General features: G+C 37.0%; 1 long non-coding RNA gene and 1 pseudogene across 1 annotated transcript; both read right to left on the reverse strand.

Moving 5' to 3' along the window:
* Nucleotides 1–3,770: 3,770 nt before the first annotated feature.
* LOC126721615 (uncharacterized) overlaps nt 3,771–22,305 on the reverse strand; it is a 45,113-nt pseudogene continuing 26,578 nt past the window's right edge.
* Nucleotides 10,574–13,420, reverse strand: LOC126720966 (uncharacterized). Its single transcript, XR_007653756.1, has 5 exons — nt 12,790–13,420; nt 12,669–12,701; nt 12,079–12,178; nt 11,710–11,949; nt 10,574–11,586 (listed from the first exon to the last, which is right to left on the reverse strand). It is a non-coding gene; the product is annotated as an uncharacterized LOC126720966 (long non-coding RNA).

Genomic DNA, 22,305 nt, shown 5'->3' on the forward strand with positions numbered 1-22,305 from the left:
TATCAATAATATATATATATATAAAATAGTGGTAAACCCGAAACAATATGCAACGATATGTCGAAATAGGTTGGTACCAAAACATTCCGTTCCAATAGACAAACCAAAATAGGGTCCGAAACGGTATTCATAACATTGATTTTGAGAAACCCACCTCTCAAGTTCTCAACCCACCCTCCCTCTGACCTTTGCTGCTGCCCTATGTCCCTCGCCAAAGCTAGATCGGGCCGATTATAAGTTTTAACGTTTTGTCTTTTTTTTTTTTTTTTTAATCCCACTCTCACAGTTAATGTATTTTTTTTACTCAGTCTTTTATTTTGACTTATAAATTATAATATTTATTATGAATTTAGTGATTTTTGTTTTTGTGTGTCCTGCTATAGTTTTATTTATTTATTAAAGTTAAATATTGTGTATTATTGTACTACTTTGGGTGTTAATTTACTTATTTGTAGTTCTTACATAATTTAAATTCTAGACATAAACATATTTTATGTCTAAAAATATTAAAAAATATGCCTAAATATAAAATATAATTAATTATTTGACCGCCATGTCCCCGTTGTGTCGTGTCCTTATTTTTCAAAAATTGCCGTATCCCCGTGTCCGTATCCGTGTCTGTATCCATGTACGTGCAACATAGAATTCTTATGTGGGTTTGGCGTGGGGTTGCCCCATGGACATGGCCGAAAGCAAGAAATACTTTTGTGTTTTCCAAAAGTAAAAGCACAACAAGAAAAAATTGCAATCAATTGCATGCAATTTAAAAAAAAAAAAAGTTAAGTCAAGTCAAGTAAATATTTTGATATTAGGTGCCCGTTTGGATTTGAATGAATCCAGCGTGTGCGTTTTCTTATTTTTTTTTTTTTTTTTTTTTTTTTTTTTTGCAGCCGCATAATATGACCAAGTCAACTGTGAACAGTGCACGGATGCACTGTTCACGGATCCACACATTCCACTTTTCAGCAACTTTTTTATTAAAAATGGATCCCACAATACTATTCACACATTTAAAAATTATTTTGCTACAGTGTTTTCAGTTTCAGCAAAAATAAGCTCAATCCAAACGGACCCTAGATTTCTATTTGTTGGAGCTATCTAACTGTAAACAAACAAAACAAAAACTAAAAATTAAATAATTGATAAAGAAGTTTGTCCACAAATTAAAAAGAAAGTCCAAGAACCTTCAAGTTAATTTGTCAAGAAATTTCCCAAGAGTCAATGGTCGTCGGCCAATTATGTCATCCTTTAGATTAACAAAGCCAAGAATTTGAAGTCACTGACAAATGGTTTAGCTCTTTTTATGTGAGGAGTTATAATTCATAGCTTACTATTCCACTTTACCTGCCAACCGCACATTGTGGCACCCCTTCAATTATGTTTGACAACAAAGGGTCCATTTCTTTTCTTTCAATACCTATTTGCTTATGGATTTTTGTGTTTTTCTGGTCTTGTACCATATATTCCGCAATCCTTTTCTCCTTTTCTCATTTGAATGAAATTCCCCTCCCTTCTCATCATGGCCTCATTATGTTGAATGGTATTGGTAGCTGTGAAGTTTCCAAAGAGTCCAATTGGTGCTTAAGAGTCAATTGTCATGAAATTTTCCAAGAGTCCAATATGGCACTTACAAGTCATCATATGTTGACGAACACCTTCCACATCCACAAAATACCAAATTGAAAAGAAAGTAACTTGATTTTACTTTTTGAAAATAAAAGTTTTGATAGGTATTACATAATAGAGCTTATAAGATAATACTTTCACCGCATCCACAAAAATACCAAATTTTGGATCTTCATATTTTATAGCTACTTCTATCTCTCTTAATTCCCTGGGTTCATATGCATGGTACATTCTCTTTGCCATACTCAATTAAATCTTGATTATAATATATGCCTCTATGTCTATGAGTAATTTCTTTCTTAAATAATTGAATTGTTACCAAAACTGAAAAATGGAAATTTGAATTTTGATTCTTTTTTATAAAGAAATAAGTAAATAACACTAAACTATAAAGCTCTTGAAGTGGCAACTAAAAAATAAATTATTAATGTGACATAAATCAATATAATTTATGCCAATGATTACATTTTTACATAATAAATCACTTTCAATGAGTGATGACTTTGTTTTACATCAATAGTTATCAACCAAGTGAATCTTTAAATTCTAATTTAGTATTTTTTTTTTTTTTTTTAAGTTCAAGTGGCTCTTATGATCTACCTACCAACAAATAATCAAATTTATACATTTTTTTTTTATATTATATTGAAATTAACAAGCTCATATCTAAACTAAATACTTAAAACCTCAATAAGTTGGTATAATGGTTCTAAAAACATCATGAAATCCATGAGGTGTTGGGTTCAAAACCCCTAACCCCATCTTCTAAGGGATTCCTCCCATTAGTTAAGCTAGTTTATTCTAATTTAGGTTGGGATAAGAATAAGATCCCCTCCTATTTAAATATTCAACTTTCTTTCAATTTTTATCAATCATAAAAAATTAAATATATATCAAGTGTCTTGCATTTGACTAAAAATTTGAGGAAATTGAAGGATTTAATGGATGAGAATCTTATCCCAACATAATTTTTTTAAAAGAATTTTTAAACTTATTATCATTTATTCAAATACAAATTTCATTGAAAAACTTAGTAATAATACAATATTCTGTTGTACCTTTTCAATGGATTTTAATAAAGGAATCAATTTTATTAACATTTATATATATATATATATATATATATATCAAAATCAATTATATCATAATAACAAATTTTAAATTGTGAAGTAAAAACTAAGCATATTAATGGAGTAGTTCAATAAGCTACTTCTACTTTCTTTTCTAATTAAAAGGGAATAATAGACCGATGATGAGCAATTTGTGTACTCATTTCATTGGTATCCTTACAAGCAGTTTTCATGAATTATAAAAAATTTAAAGCAAATTCTAAGATAATGCCTAAAGTTTGTCATGGAAAACGTTAGACTATAAAGCTCTTGAAGTAGCAACTAAAAAGTAAATTATTAATGTAACATAAATTGATATATTTTATGCCAATGATTACATCGCTACGTAATAAATCAATTGTGATAAGTGATGGCTTTGTTTTGCATCAATAGTTATCAACCAAGTGAATCTTTAAAATTCTGACTGTGTATTTTTTAAAGTTCAAGTAGCTCTCACGATCTACCTACCAACAAATAGTCAAATTTATACTTATCCATTTGTTGATTTTATATTGAAATTAACAAGCTCATGAATCTTTAAAATTCTGACTGTGTATTTTTTAAAGTTCAAGTAGCTCTCATGATCTACCTACCAACAAATAGTCAAATTTATACTTATCCATTTGTTGATTTTATATTGAAATTAACAAGCTCATATCTAAACTAAGAGAATAAATTTAATAAGGACGGGGTGTATACTTATCCCAAAAATCTCATCTCCCTCCTCCTCAGCTCCTCTATCTCCCACCACAAACCTCATCGGACCTTCGTTTACCACTACATACCTCGCCGGACCTCCGTCCTATATTTTGAATTGTGATTGGTTTTATTTCACATGAATGTGACAGGTTTTATTTTAGATTAGAAACTTCCAAGAAAAAAAAAATGTGACAGGGTTTTATAATTTTTCATTGATGTTTTCAGCAACATAATTTTTCAATGCTAGTACAATGAAAATTTTTTCATTGATTTTATTCATTGCTAATTTATCACGCAGAGAAATCACTATTGACATGGATCTAGAAGTTTAACACATAGAGAAATCACTGCTGTCCTTAATTGCATTCTTCTTCTTGGAAGTTCAAATTCATTCCATGAACATACAACAAGGGCAAGGTTCATTTGAACACCCTAAAAAATACTTTACTGTTTTGTCTTAATCTAAGTGGTGATCATGTTTGTCTCTGCTTGTAGTCTTTCTCTTGTTTGGTTTTGTCTCCTTTGAATCTTGTTTATTAGATTGGCGGGTGAATTGTAGCAAATGGTGTAATGTCTTGTCTGGTTAGTTGTGGCAAAGGGTGTAATGTCCTGACATGATGAATCTTGTGTTTTTCATAAAAATACCTGAATACCAAAAAAATGAAAAAAGAATGAGCCACATAATGCTGAGTGGGAAAATAACAAATAATGTCTTTATGTTACTTATCCGTAGAATTTGGGTTACGAAGGAAAAGAGATTAAAGGGAAAATTTTTAGTGAATTTTCAAACTCTGTCAGTTATTAACATATAACTCTATTGCATTTTCTTTACCCACAATAAACATGATGTTATAATTTACAGAGAGATCATTGCACATGCTAAAAATGCTAGTGCAGCTTTTCAATGAGTTTGTAAAGGGCTTTGACACAAAGTGAGATTATATGGCCAAACCTTGAACTTTGCATATCATCAGTGGTTACAAGACCAAAGTTGTTCAAACAATGACTTTTACCAAACTTCACAATCAACAATGAGCATGAAAAATTATAAGTAAAAGAATAGCCAATTCATTAGGTGTCATCAACATTTTGCTCCTTGCTTTTTCTTTTTATTTCACTATAAAAAGGAAGAGAGAATCTAATCGAAAACCTAAAGCCTAGTGTTTGGGGCCCACTGATTCTCACCGAATAGTATTGTGACACGTGCAGGGGCGGCCCAACATAATTTGGGGCCTAAGGCGAAAAAATTATGCGGGGCCTAAGGTGAAAAATTTATGCGGAGCCTTTAATATGTAAATATTAATTAAACAAAATTATTTAATACTAATTAAATTAAGGTTAATTTGATACATTAAATACATAAATAATACCAACTAGACTAATGTTAATTTTATATAGAGAATTGAATATCATAGTTGAATTATAAATATTAATAAAAAGAAATAAAAATATATTGCGATTGAAAAATATATTTTATTTTGGATATAAGATTATGCATAGTTAAATAAAGTTGTAATTTAATTTTTAATTTTATATTTTGATTTTAAGAGAGAGAGAGAGAGATATTTATATATATATATATATATATTATTTGGTGTATGGTTTTGTAGGATATTAGTTTACAAAAATCAAAGTCTCAAACTGTTGGGAGAGATTAATCTATAATTGATGATTTAACACATTTGCAACATCTTTTTGAAATATTTTTGGGTTTCAATTGAGTTAAGGTTGTCTCGTACTTTAAGAGTCTTAATAGAAATGAAAAAGAAAAATACACTAATTAAAAGTACTATAAAATGTTCAAAATATAATGTGATATTGTTTCTCATTGATGAACTTCATCAATTTAACTAATGAATATTTATATCACATTTTTTTTGTGATTAATAACATGACAATTTGTAAACTAATAATAAAATTTGTACATCACTAATAAAAAAAAGTACAATCTTTAAAAAATACATATAATTTTATATAAAGTTGGGTCTTTAACTATAAAAAATGAGTCCAAATTTTCTGTTCCACTTTTCCTGCCCCACTCTATGCTCCACCAATAAAAATTTGCCACATATTCACCTAACTAATTAAATACTACAATTATTGACTTATTAATACTACCATTATTAATTAATGGTAATAATTAATTAATTAAGTGAACATATGACAAGTTTTTATTGGTGGAGCATAAAGTGGAGTAGGAAAAGGAAGACAGAAGATTTAGAATGGGACCTTTTTTCTCAAGAAAAATTTTGTTTTTTAATGGGGCCAGGCCTAGGCCTTGAGCCGGCCCTAGACACGTGTACTGTCTGTCTCTCTCTATGAGAGAAGTACTGATCTTTTTAACAATTTTCGTGGGTCGTGTTCCTCAACTTGCAAGGCCATTTTTAATTTTAAATTCCTTTCTTGACTTTGCTTTTTGAGAGTCTTGGGAGGTGATGATTTCTACGAAGTTTCTGGCTTTTCCTTTCAATCACATTTTTGCTATTTACCCCTACCTTTTCTTATGCAATTTCGTGATTTAGTCCCTTTATTTTATTGTAATTAGTTAGTACCATGAATGATTACAATGAATTGACACAATTGAATGTTTGTTCACAACTCTAGTACCATTTTCAAATCTTATCTTATGAAGCTGAACGAAAGAATTAACACCAAAGATATCCAATATGGTGCATGTGCCTCCATACCAAAATGTTACACTGCATTGATTTAACTATTTTTTTTGACCTCTCATCAAAAAAGAAAAAACTATTTTTTTAACCGATAAAGTTAACTCAACTGGTAAAATCTATGATTATTAAATAAGATATTTAGGGTTCAATCTCTGCATGTACCAAAAACTGATTGATGTCTTGGTCTAATAATAAAAAATAGGAGCAGATGTCATAGGTTGAAACTCTTTCAATATATATATATATATATATATATATTTTTTTTTTTTTTTTCCAAGAGCATTAAGAAGCACTAATGACTGATATTACAAAATTCCTACACTAACCAACAGATTTTTTGACTGATATTAAAATTCCTGCACTATGGGTGTGAGTGTGACGAATATATGGGTGAATAGGTTCATTATTTTAAATAATACTAATCCATTCAGGCCAATATTCAGTCTATCTTTAAATCCAAAAAGTAAGATTTTACCATCCTTACTAATATATGCTTGACAAAACTCAAAATCCATTAAATCAAGAGCAATATACACCCAACAAATGAAAAAATTGGAAGAACTCAAATAAACCAATACAACTTTATGAAAATCTATCTACTTCTCTCATCATGCAACAAAGTAGATACATAAATCTGAATGATAAGGTTAAAAGAAAATTTTCAAAATTACATGAAGAGTCAGTATCTTGAAATCCATTTTGGGAAAAAAAAAAAAACCTTGAGATCACGAAACATAGGATTCGACAACGACTGCGATTGGGACGATGCTGCTAAAACAATTAAGAAATCTCAGCAGTATTCACTTGAGCAAACAATGGGAACGATTGAGAAATCTCGAAATCCATTTTGGGAAAAAGAAGAAATCAAGAAAAATTAAAACTTGAGCAAACCTGCAAAAATGATGAGATTTCATATTTGAAAAATTAAAACTTTAGCAACGATGCTAGAAACAATGAGATTTCAGATTTTTATTTTATTTTGGATAGGAAAGGATGAGATTTGGGCTTCAGTTTGTTCTGAAATCAAAGACGTTGATGAAAGTGGGAGTTAATTGGGATATAATTAGCTGTGGTAGGGTGTATTTCTTGTTAAGTAAAAAGTTAATGTAGCAATCTATTATTGAATGAGTAAAACAGGGGTTTTACACCCGGTCCTTATCAAATTTGGACTCTAAATAGAAAAGCCAAAACTAAATAGGAGCTGCCTCAAAGATTCCAACTTACTTGCTAGATAAATTAGACTACTCTAAATTATTAGTGATTAATTCTATAAAAAAAATAATAATAATATTAGTCATTAATTTTTTTTTTCTGTTATAGATACGATGGAATTTCAAGATATGATGTATGTTTCATGGTGATTACTTTTTATCATCGGGCTAAAGCACAAATTTGTTTTTAGTGTAGATGGAGTTTGAATCCCAAATTTTTAACAAAAGCCTTTCATTGATTTTTCACGATGCTATACTTTTCATTGATTTTCACCTTGATCCTCTTGTGACAGTCACATTCCGTTATATATCATCCTAATTGGCTGGCATCATGGCCTTCATTGAGACAAAATTGGCTCTTATTGTGGGTACACCTTGAATCACAAACAAACTATATTGGAAAGAAAAATGTTGTAAACATTTATAAGATATCAACTTGTTCTTTACTTTACCATTTTGGGTGGTTTTTTTTTTTTTTTTTTTGAATTAGTTGTTACTATTTTTCTGCTGCCCTAATGTGTAATTTCCTTCATAATTAGCGCTGCAATAATTTTTCTTTTCTTTTCCTTTTTGATAAATATATATTTGAATTTTGTTCTTTTGGGCTTTGATTTAGCCTGCAGGTGGCAAGTATCCATCGATTCCCACAATTGTTTTCAAATGTATCTCATTTCTGTTTCTATTAGCTTCAAGCGTGGCTGGTTGGCTGTCAATCTTTTGCCCATACAAAGGAAAAACAATTTCAATTGCATTTTATTTAAAAGTACCAACTTCACCATCATTTTTTGTATAATTTAATTTATAAGTTTATCTATACTATCTATTAGATAATTTCTCTTTTTTGATTGAATTTTTATTTGGTTCAGAAATACCTATAAACTTTAGATTTAACAGGAAAAAGTGGACAACACTAAAAAATATATCTTTAACTATATTTAAAATTCGTACAAAATAGGACACTACTACTAATCCATGTCTTCAAAATAAACTTATCCAAAATTATAAATAAATAAATAAATAAATTGTAACACTAGACCAACTATTTTGATATTCTGTCATAAGGCATGGTCTATCAATGGAACAACTTCCCATATTTCACTTAAATCACAGTTAAGAATGTTTTGACTTTTTTATTTACTTTGTTAGGATTTAGATTAAAAATTACAAATTTAGTCACGTATCCAATGTAGGTTTAATTTATTTTATAGAAATGCATACGTATGTCAAACGAATTATTGTGTCTTAATTAATTTATCCAATAACCTATTTTATAAAGAGAAAGCATTCCATCCAGATCTAGCGTAAACATAGCATTTTATGCCTCCAATAATAACAGAAACATCAACATTTCACAAAACAATCAAATACACCTGCCACACTTTATCACTCCTTAAAACCCAATTTCATAAAATAAAAATAAAAAACCACCCAAGCACAGTAGAACCACCCACACTGCACACCATCGTTAGGAAAGCTTTCGGAGCATTGCCAAACAGTACAAAGCTGTCGGAGCTGCTGTTTATGTGTTCAAATTAAGTGATACCTAGAACCCATCAAGCCTAGTTACAAATGATGATTTGGCCTGGAGTCTCAATGGTGCTAGAGCATTTTCCAGATCTATTTGGGGTTTTTTTAGTAAATGAAAATGAAGAAGAAGAGGTTGAAGTTGGGGGAGACTATAAGTCTTTAATGGTAGTGAAAGAAGTTGGATTTTTTTTTTGGTTGTGTAAAGGAGTTTGTTGCATATTTGGTAGATCTGAAGGCAAAGTCTAAGCAAATAAACAAAGAGAGCAAATGCCAAAGAGGAGAATAATAGTGGGGGTGGGGGTGGTCTTCCTTTTACTTTGGATCGGAGATTAGAATTTTTTTTTGGTTTTACACTTTTACTTCTGTTTTTGGTTTTGAGCCAATTGAACTTTTTGGAGTTTTTCACTTGGCAACACCATCATCTGAATCTGGGCTTGATGGCTTTTGGGTTTTGCTGAATTCTACCACAAAAACAGTGAATCCGACGGCTTTTGTACAGTCCGTCAACGCTCTGGAAGCTTATTTGATGACGATGTGGGTGGGTTTTAAGAAGTGATTGTGTGTGTTAAGTGTATTTGATTGTTTTGTGAAATGCTGATGTGGCCGATGCTATTAGATGGTGTAAAATGATGGGTTTGCGCCAAGTCCAGACCAAATTTGCACTCTTTTATAAATTGTGTATGCAGATCTACATCTGCAATTGGGGCCACTTTTTTATTGTGGCTGACCATAATCGAGCAACTTCACCTGTCATGCAACATACGTGGCAACCAAGATTGTTCCACAGCTAAAAAAGGTCTCATTGGTGGTGCTGCTTCAGTGTCCTTGGATGCATCTCTCTTTTGGCTAGTGTCAATTATGCTTGCACTGAATGCAAAAGATGATTATTTCGATGATGATACAGCAGAGGTCCCTGTTAAGGGTGGCGATGACCACGCTATCACAACAGAAACTAATAAGATAGATGTCTTAGATGATACGGAAAACTTTGATGGTGAAAACCACCAGATTATCACAATCGAAACAGATGAACTAGAGGATTCTGTAAGCATTACAGAAGAGGAATGCATAAAGAGTATTGCCTTAGATGATGTACAAGACTTAATTTTGGATGAAATCAGCCACTCTATCACAACTGAAGCAGATGAACAGTATCATTTGTTACATAACACGCAAGATGATTCCAAGAGTGAACCTATCACACTTGAAAATAATGCCTCAGTGGAATTCATAGATGATGCACAAGAAGATGTTATCAGCCATGGTGGCACAACTGAAACAAACGCAAAAGAAATTTTCTTGGATGATACACAAGATGAATCTGTAAAGACTGAAAACAACCACACTGTTACTGTCAACCAACCTGTGTCTGAGCCTAGTAGACCTGAGAATCAAGGAGCTGAAGGGATAGAATTTGAAGTAAAGACACAAGAAGAAAAAGTTGGAAGAACTCTAGAATCAAATGAAGGAGCTGAAGGGATAGAATTTGATATAAAGTCACAAGAAGAAAATGTTGGAAGAATTCTAGACCATGAAGATAAATACTAGAATATCTGTATAGGATTCAAATGTATACTAATCACTCTGTAAATTCAAACGGAGTGCTTTTTTGTAAATTAACATTTATACATATAATAAAAATCACTTAGGCACGGTTAACTTTAATGTCTTCTATTCATCTAAGCATCCCTTTTGTGCTTTTCACAATATTAAACTTGCTTGAGGAAACCATAGAAGATGAAGACCATAGAACTTTAAGCTGATGAACCAAGACTTTGGAAAGTCATTTCTATATTCACATAATGAACTAAGTTACAGAGACTGTCTTATATATAGTTATATGCTGAACAGAGTAAGCCGAAAAGATACAAACTAACCAACTTACAGGAAACCAATTAAAAAAAGACTAGCTTTCTTCAATTTTTCGATATTTCAATAGACAACACTCAAATTCCACCTGCTCCACGATGTTATTCTCAAGCTATAGTGTCTGAGGAATGGAGGAAAGCCATGGACCTTGAGTTTGATTCCCTTTTATCTAACCACACATGGACCCTTGTACCACATCTCACACATCAAAATGTTATTTGTAACAAGTGGGTTTACAAGCTTAAACAGAAGGTTAACTGTTTTATTGATCGGTATAGGGCTAAACTTGTTGCAAAGTGGTTTGATCAGGTCAGTGACCTTGTTCACGATAAGAATGGCTATTATCCGAAGCCAAAATAAAATAAACTCATCATTGCATCATCACATCATGTTCACAATAAAAATAACTACTACCCTAAGCTAAAATGAGATACTTATCACATATCATGACATTATTATAAAGATGAGGGGTGATGTCATGCATTTTGAAATGAAAGGGGAAAGACTTTCCAAGCACAACAGATATGTGAATAGAAGGAAAAAAGAATAATTGTTTATAATATTTTGTTTTCTGCATCAAATAGGGAAATAAACACCAAACATCAAATTTATTTTAGAAAACAACAAAGCTTTTTGCATCAAAAAGGGATATTAACACCAAACAACAAATTTATTTTAGAAAACAACAAAAGTAATGTGAAAAATGTTAAGGACATTTATATATGTTATTAAAAAGAGTAAAAAAAAAAAAAACTCACATAAACAAAGAGGGAAAGGCTTACCTAACACCAATATGCAGGATTTGTTACAGAAAAAAGACTCTCATTGGAGTTCTCTTCAAAAAATCTTCTCTTAAGGTATTCTTTACTTGATCTTCAAGATGCAGAACTTACATGAGGTTTATTTGAAGCAGCAACATTAATAGAAAAATTTCAAAATTGTCTAAATGCTTACATAACTTAATAAGGATAACAATATGTTTAAATGCTTACGTACCAGATTGGTATAGCTCATTTTTCAGCTTTTGGAATATGGGGTTATTTGAAAAGGCTGTTCATAAAGAAAAAATATTTTGAAAAGGTTACCACATAGGCACATGGCTTAATAATGATTAGGATATATCTAAGCATATCAAAAAGTGGTAGACCCTCTGACCTCATCAATCACTTGAATATCCAATATAATGTTGCTCTCATTTAAATTCACACAATCACCATTGCAGCTTTCTTTGGCTGACTACAAAGGCATGAAACATTACTTTGATTTAGAATGATTTAATTCAAATTAAAAGATGATCCATATGCTAGCTTAGGTATGTACAATAGAATGAACAAAACAAATGAAGCAAGATGAGACGTGGCATACCTCATAGAGTTCATCTAATATAAGTATCAATTGGTGACCAAATGAGATTCTTGATTTATCATCAACAAAATCATCCATCTTTGGGTTCCCAAGCACGTCCCTAATAAAATGTTGAAATGCATATCTTTAATTTGAATACAAATAGAAATATAAAAACATTAAGATTAGAAGATTGCATTTTCCTTTGCCTATTTTGAGACTTAACAGAACAAATAAATTTCTACCACAAACCTTAATAATAAATGTAGAAAGTTTGCAAATTAGTGTATATGTGATTTGATAGACCTACTGCAAGTTATTCATTTAGTTTTCATGTTTTTGTTTCAGGTGCTAATGAAGATGAGTTAAAGAGAGTGAAGCATGTGGTTCAGTATGGAGTTTCATCATGTATTACTTGGCCGTAGAGACTTATTTTCTTCAGTGAACCATGAAGATCCAAAAAATGTCCCTATTTTAGATTTGCCTTCATCACTCAGCTATACACAAACTTGCTTACAAGATGGTTTCTAAAAATGATAAATAAATTGCTGACTGCACTAAGTCAAACTCATTGGACATAGTAAGTTGAAGTTCTTTAATAGGAATTATACCCTCATATTCAAATTCAGCTCCAGCTGCATTACCTGCATCAAAACCAAGCTTGGCTCAATAGACAAATAACATAATATATTACAAATTGACTGAAGGGACTTTCAAAATAGGCCAACTAACACAATAGAGTTTGGTAGCGACTTCAAAAAGATGGTAGCAGGATGCTATACAATGGGAGGAAGTAGGCCTAATGGTGAACTACAGTCCGAAAAGCAAAGAGGAAAGCTTTTTGTGAGAAGTCGGCCTGATTTTTAGGGACCTAAGAAGACATGGATGCATCAGTTCAACAAAAATGAGCTAGATAGTGCTATGATTAGAAGACTTGATCACTTTCATAAGCCATTACCAACAAAATATTGGGCGAGTCAACATGATTACAAAACTTTTGTAAAAAACCATACTGACCAATCAAAAATTTCATTAGACTTCTAATACTTGTTTGAGCAAGAAAATAAACGCATAAGGAGGAAAACCAAGGCAGTTACAACCAAAATTCCCAATAAAGAAACAGTACTCAAGGCAGTTTCATACCCCTTAAAAACTTCTACCTTCTGCATGACATTGATTTTTTTTTTTTTTTGGTTTGGTTTGGTTTGGCTTATCAGGGACAAAGAGACAAGGAGGTTATCGGGTTTTGTTTGTAAATGAGAGAAAAAGAAAAGAGAGGGGAGAAGCCGCTTCGGTGAGGGTAGCAAATTGATGACTGAAGGTTGAGAAAAGGAGAAAAAATTGTTATTGAAAGAGAGTCAAATAACATAAGAGAGGCTTTTATCCAAAAAAAAAAAGAAAAAAAAAAATATATATATATATATATATATATATTTATATTTATATTTATATAAATGAATGTTGCGACGCCGATGGAAAGAGCCAAAGCAAGCCTACCTAGAAAAACTGTAATAAAACCATCCCTCGAAGAATAATTTATGGATTATGGGTATAGTTATTGAAAATTTTCAAATAATTTTACATATAGTAAAAAATTAATTAAAAAGATTTAGATATTAAAACTTTTGAAAGGTCAAAAAATTATAAAATTCACTTCTTGTAGATTATTGAAATAAAACAAAAGATATATATGACTACACAATAGATAAATATAAGAGGAAAATTGATTACTTTCAAAAGAATAATCTATGGTATGATCATTGAAATCTATCAAACATGTTCAAATATTGCACCCAAAAAAAAAAAATTTATAAAATGCCATATATACAATTAAAGAATTAGAAGATCTAGAGCGTGAAAGTTAATGAAACAATTCAAAAAAATATATAATTATTCAAAAGAGAAATACATGATCCCATAAAAAGAAATAAAATTTAATGGGTCTAAACTTTAAACAATGAAAGGCATAGGGTTTGGTGATTCATAGTTGTATAGAAGGCTGTATCAAGATCATTTTTTAAAAAGTACATGAAAAATCATAAAATAATTTTTTTTTTCTCACTTGTTAGGGTGTGTTCTTAGCAACCCTACACAAAAAAAAAGAAAAAGAAAAAAACCCACAGAAAACCATTAACAAACATTTTTAATGGGTCTAAACTTTAAACAATCAACAAAAATAGGTGCAGGATTTGTAGTTCATCGTTGTATATTTATAAAGCAAATTAATTATAAAACCATTAACAAAGATCAATGGTTGTAAAACACAACCTTTGGTATCGTGTTTAAATAGAATTTCAAATGCTTGTCCTGTGCCTCCCATCAATTTTGCTAGGCAATAAAAACATTTATTTGGGGGTTATGCTTCGGCTTGAATTATTTAATTCATCAACCAAGGCATGAAAGTTTTGGAAGCACAATCACCGAATGATTAATTAGAATATAACTTGGTGATCAGAACTTAATGGAAGCAAATCTAATACAAAACATTAAACCCGAATTCATCAACAAAACTAAATGGCCATATATGTAAACACCATAAGCTTTCAGTACTCTATTCTATGCTCTAATGAAATCATATAGGAATATATTGATGCATCTATAAGGAAGGCTTTGTCATGATTGCGTTAGAAGTTCAAGTGAATGTTCCAAAACATGTTTGATAAAGTAGTACTTTACTTATGACAGTTTTGCTTGCTACACATGTATGAGATGTGAATATCATAGAGCACTGTCTTTTTTCTTTTTCTTTTTTTCTGATCAGACACTAACTGTCTTTTAAAGGGAACTGAAGAGGCGCAAGTTTAGGGTTTTTGTGTTTTAGATTTACCAATTGAAGTTTGCAACGTGTTCTTGTTTTTTTAATTATTATTTTTAAAGAAGTGTTTTTTTTTTTTTTTTTTTTTTTTTTTTTTTTTTTTTTTTAATTATAACTACTTTTTGTGAACATGTGTGTGCGTGAATCTAAAATAACTGAATTGACTTATTTGCTAATTTCTCAAATGAAAATGCACCTTTTTTTGGGGAGTTTTTAAATGTTAATGTGACAATAACTTATGTAACCATATGGCATAATAATGAGTGGTCAACAAAAAGTCAAATGTTTCAATTTTTAGTTGTGGGGGGTAAAATCTGTCAGCTGATGTTGGGCCGTAGTTCATGTACCAAGCCCAGCCACGATAAGAAGAAAAGGCATGGGCGTAGGATATCCCGTCCTAACCATGATGGGCCGGGCCTGCTTAGGGGCGTCCGAGGAGGAGTACCTCCTCGGACTCGCCAAGTAAGTGTCAAATTCGCACTCCATACCTGGCGAAAGGTCACCCAATACGAAGGAATAGTGCGTGACGTTCAGGAAGGGGGGCAACTACAACTGCCGCATTAAATGCCAAGGAACTACTTTTCCAGCCGCATTAATGTGGAAGGGACAGGAACGCAGAATCATCTTGGCCAGTGCAACTCACAGAAAAGAGGAAGGATGACCTATGGGACAGGCACTCAAGTGGAGGGTCAGATGGTTGACAAGTGTAGGGTCATGATCTTAGGAAGGATGCTATATAAGAGAAGAAGATCCCCATGGAAAGGGGATCGCAGGCAGAAAGAAGAAAAAGATAAAAGAGGAGAAAGGAGGTAGAAGTAGAAGAAACAGCCCCAGGAACCGTTCCTCCAAAAGTTTGAAGGAATATCTCTACGTCCAAATGGTTGCATGGCTTGGTCACAATTACGTTTCCCCTGTCAAAAACCTAGTTCTGTAACCTACTCTCTACAAATTCATTGTTGAGGGACTTTTGGGCCAGAACCACCCGCCTGTTGGGCCTGAGCCCCAAAACCGCCCCCCTACAATTGGCGCCGTCTGTGGGAAGAACTTGTGTCTCGACAAGTGACACAGCAAGGGATGGAAGGATCAGGTCCGCGCCAAACCAGACGTGCAGAATCTCAACGACAGGACAACTTTGTGAACCTTGAACGAGCAAAGGACCAAGATAATCAACGAGAGGGCAGTGTGAACACCTCTCACACGAGTAGAAGTCGCTCGAAAGGGAAGGATCATGCGTCCCACCAGCACAACGAGCGGAAGGCTCTACAGCAAGAGATTGAGGATTTGAAGAAAAGGCTGCGTCGAGCCCAGAAAAAACGTCCTTCGCCCATTTCGGATACTAGCAGTGGTGAGGATGATGAATACAGACGAAGGACGAGGACCCCTCCGAGCGAGACGTTCTCCTATGAGGAAGAGCGGCCTCACAAACGCGGTCGCAAAAGCCCACCTTACCAAGGCTTGGTCAATGACGCCATGAGCAAGGCCCTGGACCAAATCTCCCAGTCGCCATTTACCCGTAGAATAGAGCGGACGGTGCTCCCTCGGCGATTTAATCAGCCAACGTTTACCCTGTACAATGGCCGAACTGACCTAGTGGAGCACGTGAGCCAGTTTAACCAAAGGATGGCCGTCCACTCCAGGGACGAGGCGTTAATGTGTAAAGTGTTTCCATCCAGCCTGGGGCCCCTGGCCATGAGATGGTTTGATGCCCTCCCACCAAACTCCATAGACTCCTTTAAACAATTGACGCAGGCTTTTGGCTCCCGCTTCATCACCAGCACTAGAGTCCCTCGGCCCCTCGATTCCCTTTTATCTCTGTCCATGCGAGAAGGAGAAACGCTGAAGGCCTACTCGGACAGATATTGGGAGATGCACAACGAGGTAGAAGGAAGTCACGATGACGTCGCCATCAGTGCCTTTAAAAGGGGCTTGCCGACAGAGCATGGCTTAAGAAAGTCTCTTACTGGGAAGCCAGCCACCAGCGTGCGGCAACTCATGGACAGGATAGACAAATATAAAAGGGTCGAAGAGGACCAGCAAACCGGGAAGGGAAAGGCGAAGTTTGTCCCTCAGGAGAGAAGGGACTTCAGGTCGGACCGCTTCAGTAGCAGCAATAAGCCGAGAAGAGATTATACGGAACAATCGGGATCTACAGGGGCTCAGGTAGTCCACGCTGTGTTCCGAGAGCCATTACACGAGATCATGGAGAAAATAAAGCACGAACCCTTTTTCCAATGGCCGAATAGGATGGCAGGCGACCCCTCAAGACGCAATCAGAATCTATATTGTGCGTATCACCAAGAGCCTGGTCATGTTACTGACGAATGCAGGAACCTGAAAAACTATTTGGATCGGCTTGTCCGAGAAGGAAAGCTAAGGCATCTGTTGCAACGCCCTGAGCAATCAAATGTCGATACCAGGCAAAGCGCCTTGAGGCCACCAATAGGCACGATAAATGTCATTCTTGCCGCACCTGGGAGAACCGGTTCCGGCCCGTTCAGAGTGATGTCAGTGGGTAAGTCCCCGACAGAGCCAGGTGGAAGGGAGTCCAGGAGTGCTAGAGTGAGGGCCCCGCCATTAATTGGGTTCACGGAGGAGGACAAGGAGGGAACTATTCAACCCCACGAGGATGCCCTAGTCGTGACGCTCAGAATAGGAGGTTATGACGTGAAGAGGGTGTTAGTTGATCAGGGTAGCGCCGTGGAGGTGATGTACCCAGACTTGTATAAGGGGCTGAACTTGAAGCAGGAAGACCTGTCGCCATACGATTCCCCCCTGCTTAGCTTTGAGGGAAAAATCGTTATCCCGAAAGGCATGATTAGGTTGCCAGTGCAAACAGACATAGAAATAGTGGAAGTGGACTTCATTGTTGTGGACGCATACTCACCCTACACAGCTATTGTGGCACGGCCATGGCTTCATACACTAGGGGCTGTGTCGTCTACCCTGCAACAGAAAGTGAAATATCCGTCAGAGGGCCGAATCAAAGAGATAGTGGGGGATCAAGGAATGGCCAGGCAATGCATGGTATCGGCAATTGCTCGACGATTAAGCAACGGGCCCTCCACTTCAGCCGGGAATACCTTATAGCAATCAAGGACCCCGATCCTAGCTACGGGTAATGAAGGACCGGCCATGGAGGTGAGCTGTGAAGAGCTGGAGAAAGTGCTCGTCGGATCAGTCCCCGAGAGATTTTTCCAGATTGGCTCGGAGCTACCAGCACAGGAGAAGTCGGCGCTAATTAATTTTTTGCGCCGAAACGAGGACGTATTTGCTTGGGATCCTTATGAAGCCCCTAGGGTTGACTCAGACCTAATACGCCATCACCTCAATGTTAATCCGGCTATTACCCCAAAGAAGCAGCCTCCTCGGCGCCCGTCAAGGGAGCATGCAGACGCTGTGAGGGAAGAAGTGGCAAAATTGAAAAAAGCTGGGGCTATCAAGGAAGTGTTTTACCCCGAATGGTTGGCGAACACAGTCGTGGTGAAGAAGAAGAGCGGGAAATGGCGAGTCTGTGTGGACTTTACGGACTTAAACAAGGCCTGCCCGAAGGATCCTTTCCCAATGCCGAGGATAGACCGACTGGTCGGCGCAACTGTCGGGCATCCCCGAATGAGTTTCTTGGACGCTTTCCAGGGCTACCATCAGATATCCTTGGCCACGGAAGACCAGGAAAAAACTGCCTTTGTCACCCCAATTGGCAACTATCATTACAAGGTGATGCCTTTTGGCCTGAAGAATGCCGGGTCGACCTATCAAAGGATGATGACTAGGATGTTTGAACAACAGATGGGAAAAACTGTCGAGGTGTATATAGACGATATGGTAGTAAAGAGTAAATTGGTGACCGACCACATCAGGGACCTTGACGAGGTGTTTCACATTCTGAGAAGGTACAAGCTGCGACTGAACGCATCCAAGTGCTCATTTGGAGTGGGATCGGGGAAATTCCTTGGCTACATGGTAACCCACCGGGGGATCGAGGTTAACCCTGACCAAATAAGGGCCATTCATAGTATGCAACCTCCTCGGAATCCGAAAGAAGTCCAGAAGCTTACCGGCATGATAGCAGCTTTGAACTGTTTCATCTCCCGCTCGGCGGACAGATGCAGACCTTTTTTCCTCCTATTGCAGAAGTGGAAGGGTTTCGAGTGGACCGAGGAGTGTGATTTAGCATTCCAACAGCTCAAGGAATACCTCGCCAGACCTCCGATCATGTCCAGTCCCGAGACCGACGAGGTGCTGTATGCATACATCACAGTCGCCGATCATGCGGTTAGCCTAGTACTGATCCGAGAGGACAACGGCACGCAGCGGCCCGTGTATTACGTAAGCAAGTCGCTACAGGAGGCAGAGACCCGGTACCTCCCCCTCGAAAAGGCAATATTGGCTGTCGTGCAAGCTACAAAGAAGCTTCCCCACTATTTTCAGGCACATACAGTGGTTATGCTAACCCAACTTCCATTGAAATCAGTCCTCCGTAGCGCCGACTACACTGGGAGAATAGCTAAATGGGGAACCATCTTGAGCGCCTTTGACATCAGATATATGCCACGCACCGCCATAAAAGGTCAAGTCCTCGCCGATCTGGTAGCTGAATTTGCGGAGCCTACCTTGGAAGGGGTGGAAGTGTCGGAATCACCGAATGACGATAGGAGATTGGTCAGCGCGATTTCTGTGCAAGAACACGATAAGTGGAGAGCATACATTGATGGGGCAGCAAACCAAAAGGGCTCCGAAATGGGGCTCGTTCTAATCTCTCCCGAAGGTATAACCTTGGAAAAGTCGTTGAGACTGGGATTCCCAGCAACGAATAATGAAGCTGAGTATGAGGCACTGCTGGAGGGGATGTCCATGATCTGGAAGTTGGGTGGGAAATGCGCGAGCATATTCTCGAATTCGAGACTCATAGTGGGGCAAGTAAGCGGGGAATTGGAGACGAAAGATGAAAGAATGCAGCGGTACCTTGCCCGAGCTAAATGCCTACAAGCGCACTTCGATGACTTCCACTTAACACATATACCCAGAAGCGGGAATACCCACGCCGATTCTCTGGCAACACTGGCCACATCCTCGGCTCAGCCCCTTCCGCGGGTAATTTTGGTTGAGGACCTCTGCCGCCCCACGGAAGATGACGCTAACGGTATTCGGGTACATAACGTCGTTGAGGGACCAAGCTGGATGGACCCTCTTGTCCGATTCTTGAAGTACGATTCCTTACCGGACGACAAAGTCGAGGCCGACAAAATCAGGAAGAGGGCTCCTCGATTCTGGTTGTCTGAGGACTCCAAGCTTTACAGACGTTCTTTCTCAGGGCCGTACTTGCTGTGTGTGCACCCTGGGTCTAGTGAACTCATTCTGGAGGAGTTGCACGAGGGGATTTGCGGAAGCCATACGGGAGGCCGATCCCTCTCCCACAGGGCTATGACGCTGGGTTACTGGTGGCCGAGCATGCATAAGAAGGCTTTGGAATATGTGAAGAAGTGTGACCAATGCCAAAGATTTGCTCCGAATATACATCAGCCGGGTGGGGTACTTAACCCATTGTCCAGCCCTTGGCCATTTGCACAATGGGGCCTCGACATATTAGGTCCGTTTCCCAAAGCTGCCGGGAACAAGAAGTTTCTTCTCGTCGGCACCGATTACTTTACGAAATGGGTCGAGGCTGAGGCGCTGGCAAACATTAGGGATGTTGATGTCAAGAAGTTTATCTGGAAAAACATTGTCACCCAGTTCGGTACCCCACACACCCTAATCTCGGATAATGGCCTGCAATTTGATAGCAAGGCCTTTAGGGAATATTGCAGTGAATTGGGGATTGTCAACAGGTACTCTACACCAGCCTATCCGCAGAGTAACGGACAAGCAGAGGCAATCAACAAAACCATAGTGAATGGGCTGAAGAGGAGGTTGGACGACACGAAAGGGAGGTGGGTTGAAGAGCTCGCCCATGTTTTGTGGATGTATCGCACCACGCCCCGCCGATCCACGGGAGAAACCCCCTTTTCGTTGACCTACGGGGCCGAGGCCGTCATCCCATTAGAGATAAACTTTCCCTCCCAGAGGACTGCTACATTCGACCCCATTGTTAACAACGGGCTTCTAGAAAAAAGCCTAGACCTCCTTGAAGAGAGAAGGGATTGCGCGATGGTGCATCTAGCTCAGTATCAACAAAAGCTCAAGCAGGGCTATGATGCCAAGGTGAAGGCGAGACCCTTGACGCCTGGGGACCTGGTGCTGAGGAAAGTCCTGGGCAACGCGAGGAATCCTGCATGGGGAAAGCTCGGACCAAACTGGGAGGGTCCATACCGTATCACCTCTGTGGCTGGCATTGGAGCGTACTATTTGGAAGACTTGGACGAACGTGTAGTGCCACGTCCGTGGAATGTAAATAACCTGAAAAGGTACTTTTATTAATGAAAAACACTTTACTTGATGTCGTTTTACTGTACAACTTTCAATAAGTGTTAAACAGAACCCAAGTCCTGCATGGCTCCTCAGACCACAGGCTTGGGGGAAATTAACCACGCAACAACTTTCAGCAAGTGTTAAACAGAACCCAAGTCCTGCATGGCTCCTCAGACCACAGGCTTGGGGGAAATTAACCACGCAACAACTTTCAGCAAGTGTTAAACAGAACCCAAGTCCTGCATGGCTCCTCAGACCACAGGCTTGGGGGAAATTAACCACGCAACAACTTTCAGCAAGTGTTAAACAGAACCCAAGTCCTGCATGGCTCCTCAGACCACAGGCTTGGGGGAAATTAACCACGCAACAACTTTCAATAAGTGTTAAACAGAACCCAAGTCCTGCATGGCTCCTCAGACCACAGGCTTGGGGGAAATTAACCACGCAACAACTTTCAATAAGTGTTAAACAGAACCCAAGTCCTGCATGGCTCCTCAGACCACAGGCTTGGGGGAAATTAACCACGCAACAACTTTCAGCAAGTGTTAAACAGAACCCAAGTCCTGCATGGCTCCTCGGACCACAGACTTGGGGGAAATTAACCACGCAACAACTTTCAATAAGTGTTAAACAGAACCCAAGTCCTGCATGGCTCCTCGGACCACAGACTTGGGGGAAATTAACCACACAGTTCTTTAAGCAAGTGTTAACCATTTATGATTCTCGAAAAGCGTTAAAAGGAGCCCAAGTCCTGCGCGGATTCTTAGCCACGGACTTGGGAGAAATCAGCATTGTAATCGTTCTTGCCCGATTACAAAGTGTCGCAATTCTAACGTATTCATTCATTATTGTTTGACTTTCAGCAGTAAACAGGCAAAACCAATATCCATTCATGATGAAAACAAAATAGAATAAAGCAACGATATATGTAATGAAATAACTTTTGTCATATAATGTTCAAAGTAGCTCAGTTCAGAAATATTAGCAAGGATCAAACAAAACGTAGTACAAAAACGGAACAGACGAAT

The sequence above is a fragment of the Quercus robur genome, chromosome 4, assembly GCF_932294415.1.
Source record: "Quercus robur chromosome 4, dhQueRobu3.1, whole genome shotgun sequence".
Lineage (NCBI taxonomy): Eukaryota > Viridiplantae > Streptophyta > Magnoliopsida > Fagales > Fagaceae > Quercus > Quercus robur.